At 49.0% G+C, this 13,043-nt stretch overlaps 1 pseudogene across 1 annotated transcript in view; it reads right to left on the minus strand.

Moving 5' to 3' along the window:
• The window catches only part of LOC147890378 (putative oxidoreductase At4g09670), a 47,719-nt pseudogene extending 35,302 nt beyond the window's left edge, over positions 1-12,417 (minus strand). Inside the window, exons 1-2 of the transcript XR_015542766.1 lie at positions 12,370-12,417; positions 721-1,229 (exon numbers count right to left, since the gene is read on the minus strand). The product of XR_015542766.1 is annotated as a putative oxidoreductase At4g09670 (transcript). The remainder of the gene's footprint in view (positions 1-720; positions 1,230-12,369) is intronic.
• Positions 12,418-13,043: the final 626 nt, after the last annotated feature.

Raw genomic sequence — 13,043 nt, forward strand, 5'->3', positions numbered from 1 at the left:
AAGATTCCCTGACCTTTTCGCAACTAGCTACCGCCACCTTCGCCATGTGACTTCCATAGAGCACAAGATAAGCTTGATGCGAAGCGTGTGGCTTAGAAGTATCGGAGATTAGGGCCCCTACAGACCGATGCTTTGCGCTTAGAGTTGGAGAAACTTATAGAAACTGGGTTTAACGTGATCGTACATATCAACCATGATCCCAATAAAGTCTCATAACACATACGAGGAAAGCTCAAATCTCCATTCTCACATGATAGAAGCTATTGGGTTTGGAAATAGGCTGATACAATACCACATTGGTCTCTGCTAAACTTGGGGAAAGGGGTATTCATTGAGGATGTCATTTGACATTGCAAAACGGGGGTTATACAAAAAAAAAACACCATATGAGAAATTACACTCACTATTTGAATAGACAATAGGTCAGACATTGAAAAGTAATTACTGTAGAATACTATTCAATTAAGCCTTCAAGGTTTCTGCACTTGTGCAGACAATTGTAATCTCAATTGAAAATACAAATGCACATAATTGAAGGTGTCAATGAAATGCCACGTGTCGGTGCACTAAACAAATATATGCCTTGTGCATACATAGGTTGCCCAAAAGGCAAAAGGGTGTGCTTGCAATAGAAATTCGAATTCAATTAACAATGTAAAGATTCAGCAAGATAACTGTTTCAATGCATAATCCTGCGATACCAATTTTGGAAAAACTTACAGCTACAAGCTCTCCAAACAAATCATGATTGTTCAAAATTTATTTCATTCTGGCAGCTCGGGGATGATGTATCCACATTGTACCATCCATCAATTGTACACCATGCTTTTTGCAAGCCAAAATCATTTTCCCAAGATCCTCTGTTTTTATTGCAGGAGGCTTCTCTAGTAGCACATGTTTCTTTCTTTCTGCAGCTTTTAGCACCCACTCTAGATGAAGAGCTGTAGGAAGAGGAATGTAAACTGCATCGACAGCTTCATCGTCCAGCACACTCTGGTAACTTCCATAAACCTTTGCTTCAGGAGGGAAATCATTGGCCCTGGCAAAACCTTGTGCCTTTTCTAAAGATCAACTCCCAATAGCAGACAAACAAACACCTGGTGTCATTAGAATCACCCTTGACAATTTCCTAGCAATATTAGCACATCCCAGGATGCCAAACCTAACATCGTCACCCATGACTTCTGTCTTCCTTAACCCTCTTCTGGGATGTCAATGAGCTGGATGACCTGAGACAGACAAATCATGCAACAAGTAAACTTTCGAATGTCAAACCAGTACTATTCCTATTCATTTGCCCTGTCAAAAGAAATAAGACATTACATAATAGCAGTCGCAAGCCTAAACTGTATAAAGGTACAAAGCCAATGAAGGTTGTAGTCTTGAACACAATCTACGTAAATAAAGCACACACATTCCTAATAGTATATACTCATTGCATTAAGTTTCTGTTTCAAGTTCTTGACTCACTGTGATTCCATATACAAGTTTTGCCAAATTTTTGCAACCAGTACATGGTGCAAAATATTCCAATTTCAGCCTCCAGGTCTCCTTATCCTTTATACAGGCTATGTATTGTTCCTACTTCTGAAGCTTTTACAACCTTCATGTTGCAGAACGTAGCATCTATTTACAGAGTCTGGTGAAGCTTCACTGTAAAAAGGAGCATCATCTTCATCACATAGACTACGTAGTTTGAACATATCGAAGTGTCATCTTCATCAATCGCGAAGATAAAGGAGTCCCAAGGGGACTGCTCTGCCTGAGCTATACCTGTAAACTCTGGTCCTCGGCCCTGCTGGTCCTCCAAAGCCTCCAGATTGTTGAAGTCACCTCCAACAATCCAGGAATCCATGTCTGGGAGAATCTCTGTGAGTGTCCTCCAGAAAGTGGCTCTGCATCGGAGGTCTGTGGGTGCGTAGATGTTGAGGACTCCTATTTTGGAGCCCTCCAACTCTAGGCCAACCCAAAGTGCTCGGCCTGGGATCAACGTACCATGACCAAAAACTCCCTGGGCAAACGGCTCGCACACGGAAGTACAAACACCGCCACTTCTCCCCTGTGCTCCGATCGAAGGCTCCCAATAAGTGTGAGAGCGTCCAGGGAGGATCTTCCCGCAGCTACGGGAGTGAGCCACTGAAAGCTTATGCTCCTGGAGCAAGAGTATATCCAAGCGACCAATCACTGCTGGCTGAAGTTCCTGTCTCAAGATGAGCTTCCTAGGACCACGGGTGCCAGAAGAATGAAACCCGTTCACGTTCTTGGAGACAAGGTGTAAGCTCATGATGAAGATTGGTAGGCTGCAAACAACTGTCTGCTCGCGGCTGAGGTCGATGAAGAGGCTGAAGTTTCGGAGTGAAGGCACTAACGCTTTTGTGAGGGTTTGGAGGGGGAGGCGGGGTCATCCTGCCCATTCTTCAGAACTTTTAGCAAAGGCGTGAGGCCTTTGGTGCCATGGACAAACGCTTTCTCGAGCCAACTCGAGATCTCTGAAGTGGTCATCCCATAGAAGGCGCGAAGTTTCTGGGGAGTCCAGGCTCTGACATCCTGGGGTAGGGGCCACGACAGAGGGGGTCTGAGGATCACAATCAATCTGAAATGCTTGGCGGCGCATCGCCACCGCAGGCGCACGTCACCCTCGGACCACTGAGTCTCGAGAAGCTGTCCACACGACGGGCCTATCCAAGAGCAAATCTGAGCGTGCGTTTGCTCTCTGAGAGCCTCCCAAACCGAGTCGTCTGTCCAGGTCTCGGTGCCGTCGCTGAGAAAGGTGAAAGCAAAGCTGGGGCCATCCCTCAGGGCCAAGGCTGCGATCTTCCCATCCGCCCCTTTACGGAGCAGGAAGATACTGATGTCGAGGGAAGCAGGGAAGGTCCCGAGGTCGGCCACATCCAAGTAATCCCAAGGACCAGATCTGTAGAAGTCGCGAGGAAGCTCTCTCTCTTGGAGCTGAGGCCCGCCAGAGTCTGCAACTGAGGGGGTCGGGCTAGCAGACAGGGAAGACTGCTCCAAGGGTGGTGCAGACTCGGGATGGCCTGCCTGGGGTGGGGAAGGGGAAGGAGGCTGAGGGGTAGGCAACTCAGACTCCACGGAAGCGGCTAGCAGGGGGGCGGAGGAGGGGGAGTGGGGGCTGCCCGCGGTTGAGGAACCACCGGTGCAGCTGACATTGCAGGAGAACTGAGAGAGGCGGGGGAGGGGGGATGGGGCTGGAGCTGGGACTGGGGCTGAAGAGGAAGAGGCGGGGGCTGATGCTGCAGGTCGGGAAGAGAAGGCTGCGGCTGGGGTAGGGACTGGAGCAGAGTGGAAGGGAGCTGGGGATCGGAAAAGGGGGGAACCTGAGGCTGCGGAGGGCGGGCTATAGACGACGAAGAAGCTCTCCCAGGACCCTGGGGCGGCTGTCTGTCAGGTCTCTGAGACGCTGCTCCAGGTAGGGTAACCTCTGTTTCCTTGCCTTTGTCAGACGTCTTCTTATTCTTTCCTCTTTTCCTTTTGACCTCGGTCCAGCCGCCAGCCACTTCTGGAACAGCGGCTGCCTCTGCTCTTCCTGACGTGGCTGCCCGGGGGGAGGGGGAGGGGGCTGAGAGGGGGGGGGGGCCGAGAGGAACTAGAGAAGTGTGGACAAGTAGCAGCCAGGTGCCCAAAGCCGTGACACCTCAGGCACTGGCCTGGCTGTCCTGTAACTACCATGCTCTGAGTAATGCTGCCAGCATCTGTCACGATCTCAATCACTGCAGGGAGGGACGCAGGGTCAGCCACAGCCACACGGACTCTGGGAGCACCTGCCGCAGTAACCGCGTCGACGAAAGTGTCATGCATCACCCAGCCAAAGTGGGAGCCCAGGTCCCTGACTATCGGCCGCAACTCAGCAGCAAGGCCTGGAAATACTAGCATCACTGGATGGCGAGGTATGCGGAAACGAGCATCAAAGTCCGCTGCGCTAAACCCGCCCTCGGTACCAAGGAACTATCATGATGATCTTGCCATCCACCGATGTGGGGGAACCAGCAATCAAGTTGCTCGCAGCTTTCGCTGTGGATAGTTTGAGCCAGAAGATGCCCCTTCCCATAAGGGCCACCTCCTCAATGTGACTATCCTCTAGCATAAGCGTGGATTGCAGCCATGGCTAGTCTGGAGGGGGAATGTCCAATGACTCTGCCATAGACTGAGGTGTGGGCAAAGTCATTGGCAACCTGTTGTACCCGGGAAGATTGTTGCTCTGTCAAGATCACGCGGTAGGCTTATGGAGAGGGGGGGTACGGCTGGGCCTCCGGTTCCGGGCAGGGAGCCGCCATACCGCCAAGACAAACTGCGAGAACTCCGATGAGGAAGAGGCTGCCACCAAAAAGGGGGGAGGGGATAGACGAGGGTGGAGCCTGGGTTTGGATGAGGAGTCGGCAAGCGAGGCGAGAGTGGGGCGAGAGCGAGGGCGGGCGGGGAACGGGGGCGGAGGCGGAGGCGGAGGGTCGAGGCGAGAGTAGGGGTGTGGCGGGGTGGAGGAAGGGGCGGCGGCGAGGTTGGAGGGGTGAGGCGAGCACGGTGAGGTGGACGAGATGAGGGCAGGGCGAGGCGGGTGAGGCGGGCACGGTGAGGTGGCGAGGCGGGGCGGGAGAGCTGGGCGGCGAGGCGGGCACGGTGAGGCGGGCAAGGCGGGGCGGTGGGGCGGGCGGGGTGAGGCAGGCGAGGGCGGGCTAGGCGGGTGAGGCGAGGCGGGCTAGGCAAGGGCGGGTGAGGCGAGGGCGGGCTAGGCGAGGGAGGACGAGGCGAGGGCGGGTTAGGTGAGGGCGGGCTAGGCGGGCGAGGTGAGGGCGGTCTAGGCGGGTGAGGCGGCCGAAGCAAGGGCGAAGGCGAGGTGGGGGAAGCGCAAGGCGAGGCGAGGGGAGGGCGAAGGCGCAGTGAGGGAGGGTGAGGCGAGCTCGCGGGTGAGGTGGCCGAGGGGGGTAGGGAGGTAGGCTATGGCGAAGGAGGGAGGGAGTGCTCGCAGGAGCTCAAGTAGCACACGAGGGATACCTATTTGAGATGATGTTCTTTGCAAACCATGGAGTACAAAAATGTGAGATATGCATAGCCATGCAACGTCCACAGATCACGTGCTCTTATTGAAGTGTGCCATTTCAAACACCAATGGACAATTAGCATTATCTGAGCATTTACTCACTACCCTTAGAGCAGTATTTTTGGGTTTCTAGGGTCCATGCTACTCTCGGAAGTTGGAGCTCACTCCACAGGTGTGCAAAAGTAAAGATAATAGAACACGCTCATATCTGGAACAATACTTAGCAAGTTATACAAACCAAAATGTACAACATGCTTCACAACTTGTGGAATGTTCAAGTACAAAACATGCTAGCCAACTACAGAACTTACCTGCAACCCTAGATGGCTGCACAAATTATGCAAGGCAACTATAGACAAAGGCTCGTATGGTGGCTGGTATGCCGTCTCATCCGTGTACCTATTTGAGACTTCTGTAGATGGATGAGGAAAGTGAGTCAATGATGCTCTGTTATACAAAATTCTTAGGGGACCTCTATCCCCCCCCACACACAAGAGGGACTACCTTTTGAGTTGGCCGACCAGCAAACCTGGCCAACCAAATTTTGAAGGGGATGATCCTTGCTAGGCTGGCCCCATATATGCTGACCTAGTCCCTGCATTAGGGGGGCCTTGTAGCAATTAGTTGGGTCTCTAGTGTTGGAAATCTAGGGTCAATGCCCCACACAAATGAGGAGCGCAATGGGGCTTGACACCTATAGGATGTTGCGTGTAGACTGCGCCACGTGGGCACATGTAGGGGGAGTGAGAGGTTGCCACATGGACAGCAAGGGTACGTCTTCCTAGGACAGCCACATGGGCCACAACCAACCACAGCTGGCTGTCCTACAGTCCTGCATTAAAACGGTGAATATGCCCATCATTAGGGCTGGCTGTGGGGCTGAAAGGTGCCTAGCCGTGGGCCCATCAAGAGGGCAGAGGAGCTGGTGCAGAGCCAGCAAGGGGCATCTACTTGGCAGGGCCCTTACAGGTCCTGGAATGAAGTGACAGGTTGGCAACAGCCTGGAACTGGTTGGCTACACATGGGCAGAGGAGCCAGCAAAGGCACCTGTATGCAGGGCCTGTTTATAGGCAACAGAGGCTGCCTTGGTCAGCCATGAGCAGACTTACAGACTGCAGTTGGCAGTCTGTGGAACAGATGTGCAGGTAAGCCAATCGGCCCTTGTCTGGTCGGTCGGTAGACTAACTCTCCATTTTGTACATCTCTCTCCACCAAGACAGGAGTTTGATTTGTTTTTCACTTGGGTTCGTTACTGGGCACTATGGACTCTATGGAAGGATAGAAATCATAGAGTCTTTGGTGATCCTACATTTTCGTTACATGGGCAGAGGAGCCAGCAAAGGCACCTGTATGCAGGGCCTGTTTATAGGCAACAGAGGCTGCCTTGGTCAGCCATGAGCAGACTTACAGACTGCAGTTGGCAGTCTGTGGAACAGATATGCAGGTAAGCCAATCAGCCCTTGTCTGGTCGGTCGGTAGACTAACTCTCCATTTTGTACATCTCTCTCCACCAAGACAGGAGTTTGATTTGTTTTTCACTTGGGTTCGTAACTGGGCACTATGGACTCTATGGAAGGATAGAAATCATAGTCTCTTTGGTGATCCTACATTTTCCACTTTCTCTTTCTTTAGGCACTCTTTGCAGCAATCTCTCTTTGATTGTCTGCAAACTTATTATATAGAACATGATGTATACTTGTCATATAGTGAGATTTTCTGTTGATGTAATTTGGCATATCTCGTTTTTTGGGATAGCCAAACTGTTAATATAAAGTATCAAAATTTTCACCCAAAACAAAAAAGTGTGTGTGTGTATGTGTGTGTGTGTGAGAGAGAGAGAGAGAGGGATGCTGGATGGGAACAATTACACAATCTGGAAGATAAAGCTATAGTCACATGCTGATGAGAGAGCTCTGGAAGATTATTGAGGGTGTCGAGATCAAGCCTGAGGATCTTAAAGACGGGACGGACATAGTAGTAATGAAGGCAGATCCAAATGAGGTCAAAGACTTGGTGATCAGAAATGCTAAGGCACTGTCGATGACTATTGGGATGACTGCAGATTCACTTGGCAGGTACTGGAAATGAGGATTGGAAGACTGTGAAGGATCTGTACGAGACCAGCGATGTGGTGCGACAGTTACTTTCCAGAATTAGCTATTCATGATGACATTGATCTATCACTGACCATCTGGTCAAGGTGAAGATTCTCAAGGATCGACTTCCGGCGGTGGGCCAAAAGGTTGACAGCAATCAACTTGCCATGCTGTTCCTCAGCAAGCTTCCACACAGCTTCAATGGACTAGTTACCGCATTGACGACTAGAGAAAGGTTGAGGCCTCAAGAGGTCTGTCCCCTGCTGCTCCAAGAAGAAGGTAGAGTGAAGTAGCACGATACTAATGGTGGCAAGCAGGCAATTATCGCTTCTGCTGATGGGCTTTTTTTGTGCGACTGGTATCTTTTTGTATCAGATAATAAATCACATATAAGAGCACTCACGTGTAGAAGGCAGTAGCACTGATAGGCGCACATGTAGCTAGCATGGATAGGGTAGAAGATAGTAGCTAGAAAATATCATGACATTGGCCCTCTCTATTTTTTTGGGGATGATGTTTGTATTGAACATATATTTTGGAAATAATTATGCGCTTGTATGGAGAACCCTGATTGCAAGAGATGATGACAAGAACTTTGCGGCCAAATTGATGATTGGATGACCCATGGAGCTTGGATGAGGGCCTTGGATCTTGCACTGGCACATGGAATGGATGGAGGGAGTGGTCACTAGGGCACTAAAGAAGGACTAGTACTTTCCTAAAAAGACTACAGGTAAGAGCACTTTGCACAACCACAGACGAAAAGAGTGGGCCACAAGGAAAAGGAAAAAAGGGATGGTCCCTATTGCTGATGTAAAAAACACTGATCTACAACTAGACTTTTGCATGGAAAGCAGGGGACGAGAAGTGAAAGAAGTGAAGACCAGCTTCCAGTTGATCATCCATAAGTAGAGGCGGTCATCTCAGTTCAATCCATCCTCTTGCTCATCTTGGGTCGAAGAGAGCGGTTGATCAGAGATTTCATGAGTTTGGGCTCATTTTCAGTTCTTGATGAGGGCACCACCATTTATGTGGATGGTTTCATGAGTTATTGCTCGTTGTAGAGGAATTTTGGCTTGATTCAGTGAAGTTTGGGTTGCGCCATCTATAGTGTGGGTGGCCGATTTGATAGAAAAGGTTTATGATGGATTTTTGAAGTTCGTAGGCAGCATATCTGTCAAGTGAATACAGTGGATCTGCTTCATGCTGAGTTCTTTTAAAGGTCGTGTGAGATGAACTGTTATAGTCATAATTCAAGAACGATAGCAGCCTGTTCATGAATACAAGAATCACTTGGCTGTTGTAGCAGGCCAAGGATTTTTTGACGACTCTTGGTGGCGAGAACTCATGGTTCCAGTGTAGGCTCGTCTTCTAGCACTGTGCATGGTCAAGCAGGAGTTCATGGACGTTCGAAGGGCTCGTAACTGCTTGCAACCGCTGATTTAGTGCTGCAGTAGTTCGTGGAAGTTTTTTCTTACAGTATCATCTAAGGTTGGAGGCCTTCTGAGGTAGCGTTGTCAAATTCAGAAGTCATAAAAGAGGAGGTATTGCGCCATTATTCTGGGGAGGAGACTGATCGCCAGTTGCTGTTTTGCCATTCCAAAGGTTCTGGGTCGGTTGATATAGCTTGCGGGTCCAGATCTAGAGCAGATTTTGAATTCTCACAAAGCACGGAGAAAGCAGCTGATCGTGATTTTCCAAAAAGTAGCAGTTCTGGAACTTGTGGCTGCGGGCTGTAAATCAGTTGTGTGCGTGGATATATTGAGGAGGTCGTAAAGCTCCTGGCCGCGCCATCAACCTTACTGGGATGCCATATTCGATCGTGGGCACAGTTCTACGTGATTTTTAACAGCCCGAGTGATGATTAGGCGGGTTCGTAATTGATCTACTCAGGACAGAAGACTACACGGGCGCAGGTCCAACGAACTTGGTTATGTGATCAAAAGGGGTGCGCGGGTCTGTTGCGCACCAACTCTTCCTTTGCTGGAGTCCATGGAGGTTTGTAGAGCTCATGGTCGTTTATAGCAGCCCATTTGGTATCTACGTCTTAGTTCACAGGGAGCCTTCTTCTTGCGCAACTATAGTCCTAAAGGAGTTGACAGTTTTGCTCACGGGCTGTGGAGAGTTTTTGCGAAGCTGCTCGGGTCATACACATCAAGGCTTTGGGTTGGAAGGAATGCCTTGGTCAGCTGCATAAGGCCAAGGTTATCGCAGGCTACAGGGGAATATAATTCCAGTTCGTGTGTTGTTTCAAGGCGGATACCAAGCAGGCTATTGCAAAGATAATCAGTCATGGGATAGGCACGAGACTGCATGCAAAATCTCATGAAGTCACTGTATGGGCCGAGTATGATTGATTTCCTTTAGAGGCTACAAGTTTCTATTCAACAAATCTTACTCCCAAGCTGTGAGGCAGAATACAAGGAGGACAAAACATTAGAAACAAGGCCCAAGGTTCCATTCAAAGCTCTTGGCATCCAATCGGTCAGTTTGACAAGCAAGGTTCTATCTACGAGTTCATGGTTGCTTGGAGATTATGATCTCTACACATTTCATCTTTGCATTTTCTACAGTTATTGGTGGCTATCAGTATATGGTATTTCTCAGTGTTTTTCTAGTTTATGTTGTTTTGAGTTCATCTTGGGATTGTGTTTCCTCTCGGTGTGTTTGCAAGCGTGACTGTTCATTCAGCTATAAAGGCATTTCAGTGTAGCTCTGCCAGTCTCATCATCGCAAGGAAGGCCGCTTCTCAAGGGAAGCTAAGGCAAACCCAGTAAAGGTAAGTAAAATAAGAGCGATTCTTCAGGGAATGGCGACTACAATAACTGTAAGAAAAAGAGAAAATACTATTACTATGACCAGCCTGGATATCTTGTGTGAGATTGCAGGAAGCAGAGGGCGGATCAGTAGAAAAAGGAGAAGCCCAAGAAAGAAGAGTCTGAGTCAAATACAGCTAGTTTGGTAAGGGGTGGGTTGTTCTTGGTGGTTACACATAATAGTCCCAAGATTGGTGTCATTGATCCTGTTATGACTATTGATCCTGGTATGACTGTATGCATGTCCGATGTAGAGAGGTGGCCAAAGGATCGAGAGCCTTTTGTGGAGGTGGTGGACAATACATGTTGCTCAGATCATGCTGAAAACAAGGCTGTAATGAACCAAGGTTTAAAGGAATGTGGAGTGGTGGAACGCACTCGTGAATATCTAGAGATTCAAAAAGAGGCAGTTCTAGTAGGTGCTCCAGGGAGATACATGACTTGCTCCAAGGGCAAGAAAAACAATGGACTAAGGTATGCCTCTATGCATTAATATGGATTTCCAAAGCATGTTGTCTTAGCACATTTGTCTAGGTGGAGGGTGAAAGCCTTCCAAACATACGGAGGGGGAAGTCTCAAGGCAGAGGCAGTCAGGGCCACCTACATGTCGTCTGAAGATGTAATGTCTTGGCCTCTATAAACATCGAGATACTGACAAATGCATTGGACAAGGAGGATCCTCCAAGAAGGATCATTGGCATGTTGTTGAATAGGGAGAAAGAGGGTTTACAGGGTACCACGGCAAGCTACAGCTTTGTGCCGAAGGAAGCTGGGAGCAGTTCCAGAGCTTCCAGAAACGGTGGAAAGCTATCTAGAGCAGCCACAAGGTTCATACTTTATAGGTTCCAAGGGTGCTGCTGGAGGATGATCAGGTTGAAACAGACCCAGGATACTTGATATTTTGCACGGACTGATTAGCTCCTAGTTTCTCACAGAGCGACTGGATGGACCTGTTGGTGCCCAGCTACCTTGTAGATTCCTGCACCAATGATTGTACTAGTGTTCCACAATGGATCCATATGTTCTTCTATAATGCGGAGCAGGATCTGGAGATACAAGAGGTGCAGGTTCGTGGACAGATGATGGCATGGGATCTGATGGAGTGGTTCTTCAACAAAGTGGATGTTGGAACACAATGTGCCATTGAGAGGGGTGTTGGACATGTAGGGTCAATGCCCAACCTGTGAGCCCCAAATGAGGAGTGCAACGGGTCTTGACACCATGCCACATGAGCACATGTAAGGGGGGAGAGAGGCTGCCCCATGGGTAACAATCGTGTGTCCTCTTGGGGCAGCCACATGGACCACGAAACCTCCCTACAGTCTTGCATTTAGGGCTGTGAATTGGCTGTGGGCTGAAAGATGCCCAATCACGGGCCCATCAAGAGAAAAGAGGAGCTGGTACAGAGCCAGCAACTCCTACTTCGCAGGGTCATTACAGATCCTGGAATGGACCTGACAGGTTGGCAACAGTCAGGAACTAGTCAGCTGCAGGAAGGCAGAGGATGCGCCTGTATACAGGTCCATTTATAGGCAGCAGAGGCTACCTTAGTTGGCATACTTACACACTACAGTGGGCAGTCGAAGGGATGTGCAAATAGTCGGCAGACTGACTGGGTTGGCCAGACTCACTGGGTCGGCCAGACAGGAGGCTCCCTAGCCCAATAAAAGGCCCCCCTTGGGAGGGAATCCTCAGTTCAGTCTTGCAGAAGCCCTCAGCCAGTATCAGGTTTTATGGGGTACATACCTGCAGGCTGTAGGAGAGTACATGTGGGTGCAGGAGGGAAGAGCATGCAGAGCTCACCCTAGAGTTCAGCGAACAGAGTTGTATTGGTGCCATACCTTGGCAGATGTTCGCTGCAGGTGTTGGTACACCTTTGGATCGGATTTTTATATCTATCTCATGCTTTAAAAAGATAAAATCCACATTCTGGATATATAACAGTAAAATATGATATATGAGCATTATATTGTCTGGTCAGTTGTAAGATCTACCTGATACTAGCAAGTCAAGTTATCATGAAAACTGAAAGTTCTGTGTCTATATATTCGTAAGCATGGGTCAGGGCATCCGACTTTTTTGTCTTTGTGTTTGAATCTACCATTATCGCTGGAAATTTATTAACATTTCAAGAAAACCTGAGTGCAGACACGAATGCATGCGATAGGAGTAGTGCCTACGTTGGTAGAGCAGTGCTCTATTTTGCACTAGTACTCATATAAATGCATTTTCGTATACTCGTATAGCTATGAACGCATGTGGTGCCCCAGCCCGCGTTTAGGGCTGCGTTGGGAACATAACTAGAAGACATCCTAAGGATGGTCGGGGAATGATAATTGAGAGCCAGAGGTGCTAAGAGATGAGGGGAATGCAGCTGGTCGGGGAGGATTGTACTACTGTCAACCTCGAGTATCGTGCGGTCGGCAGCATTATTCCAACGCTGGGACACGTGTCCTTGATCGCCAGTTAGAAGCCAAACAAGGTCTTCTCTTCTCTTCTCTATTTCTATATCTCTAACTCTAATAGAGAAGGGTGCCATGTGGCACACAATGGCACCATCTTCCTTGCAAGGTGAGGCCCTCCAAGTGGTATGCCCCCCTCCGATTTTAAAATTAACAGCCTAAATTCCCTCACACATTTAATGCCCGTGCAAAGCACGGGTACAGAACTAGAATGTTTAACCTTTAGAGCCGGTCCCCTTGGACCGAGCTGAACAAGCTTGCTCACAACTTTTCGGCCTGCCCTCTATGGAAGGCTTAGTAAAGGCGTCCTCCATTGCGAAAGAGAAAATTCATTTTTGGCCTGCCTTAAGGTAGACGTTTTTGGCCATAAGAAGCTAAAATTCACTAATTTTTAAAATATGTCTAGCTTTTTGTGATTCGTTGAGACTCCACTTCCCCCCCCCCCTTTTTCTCTTGTTTCTATTTTGGGCCCCCTTTTTCTTAGCCACCTAATGTCGTTCCAACTTTTTCTCCTTCTTTTCCTCTTTCCTATTGAGAATCCCTTCACGGCATGCCACTAGAACGTGGTTCAACTTGTTCCTTAAATTTTCATTGCTTTTTTTGTGATTGGTTGGGA

This window comes from Dipteris shenzhenensis, chromosome 19, assembly GCF_047967505.1.
Source record: "Dipteris shenzhenensis isolate YYH24624 ecotype China chromosome 19, Dip_SZ_1.0, whole genome shotgun sequence".
Classification (NCBI taxonomy): domain Eukaryota; kingdom Viridiplantae; phylum Streptophyta; class Polypodiopsida; order Gleicheniales; family Dipteridaceae; genus Dipteris; species Dipteris shenzhenensis.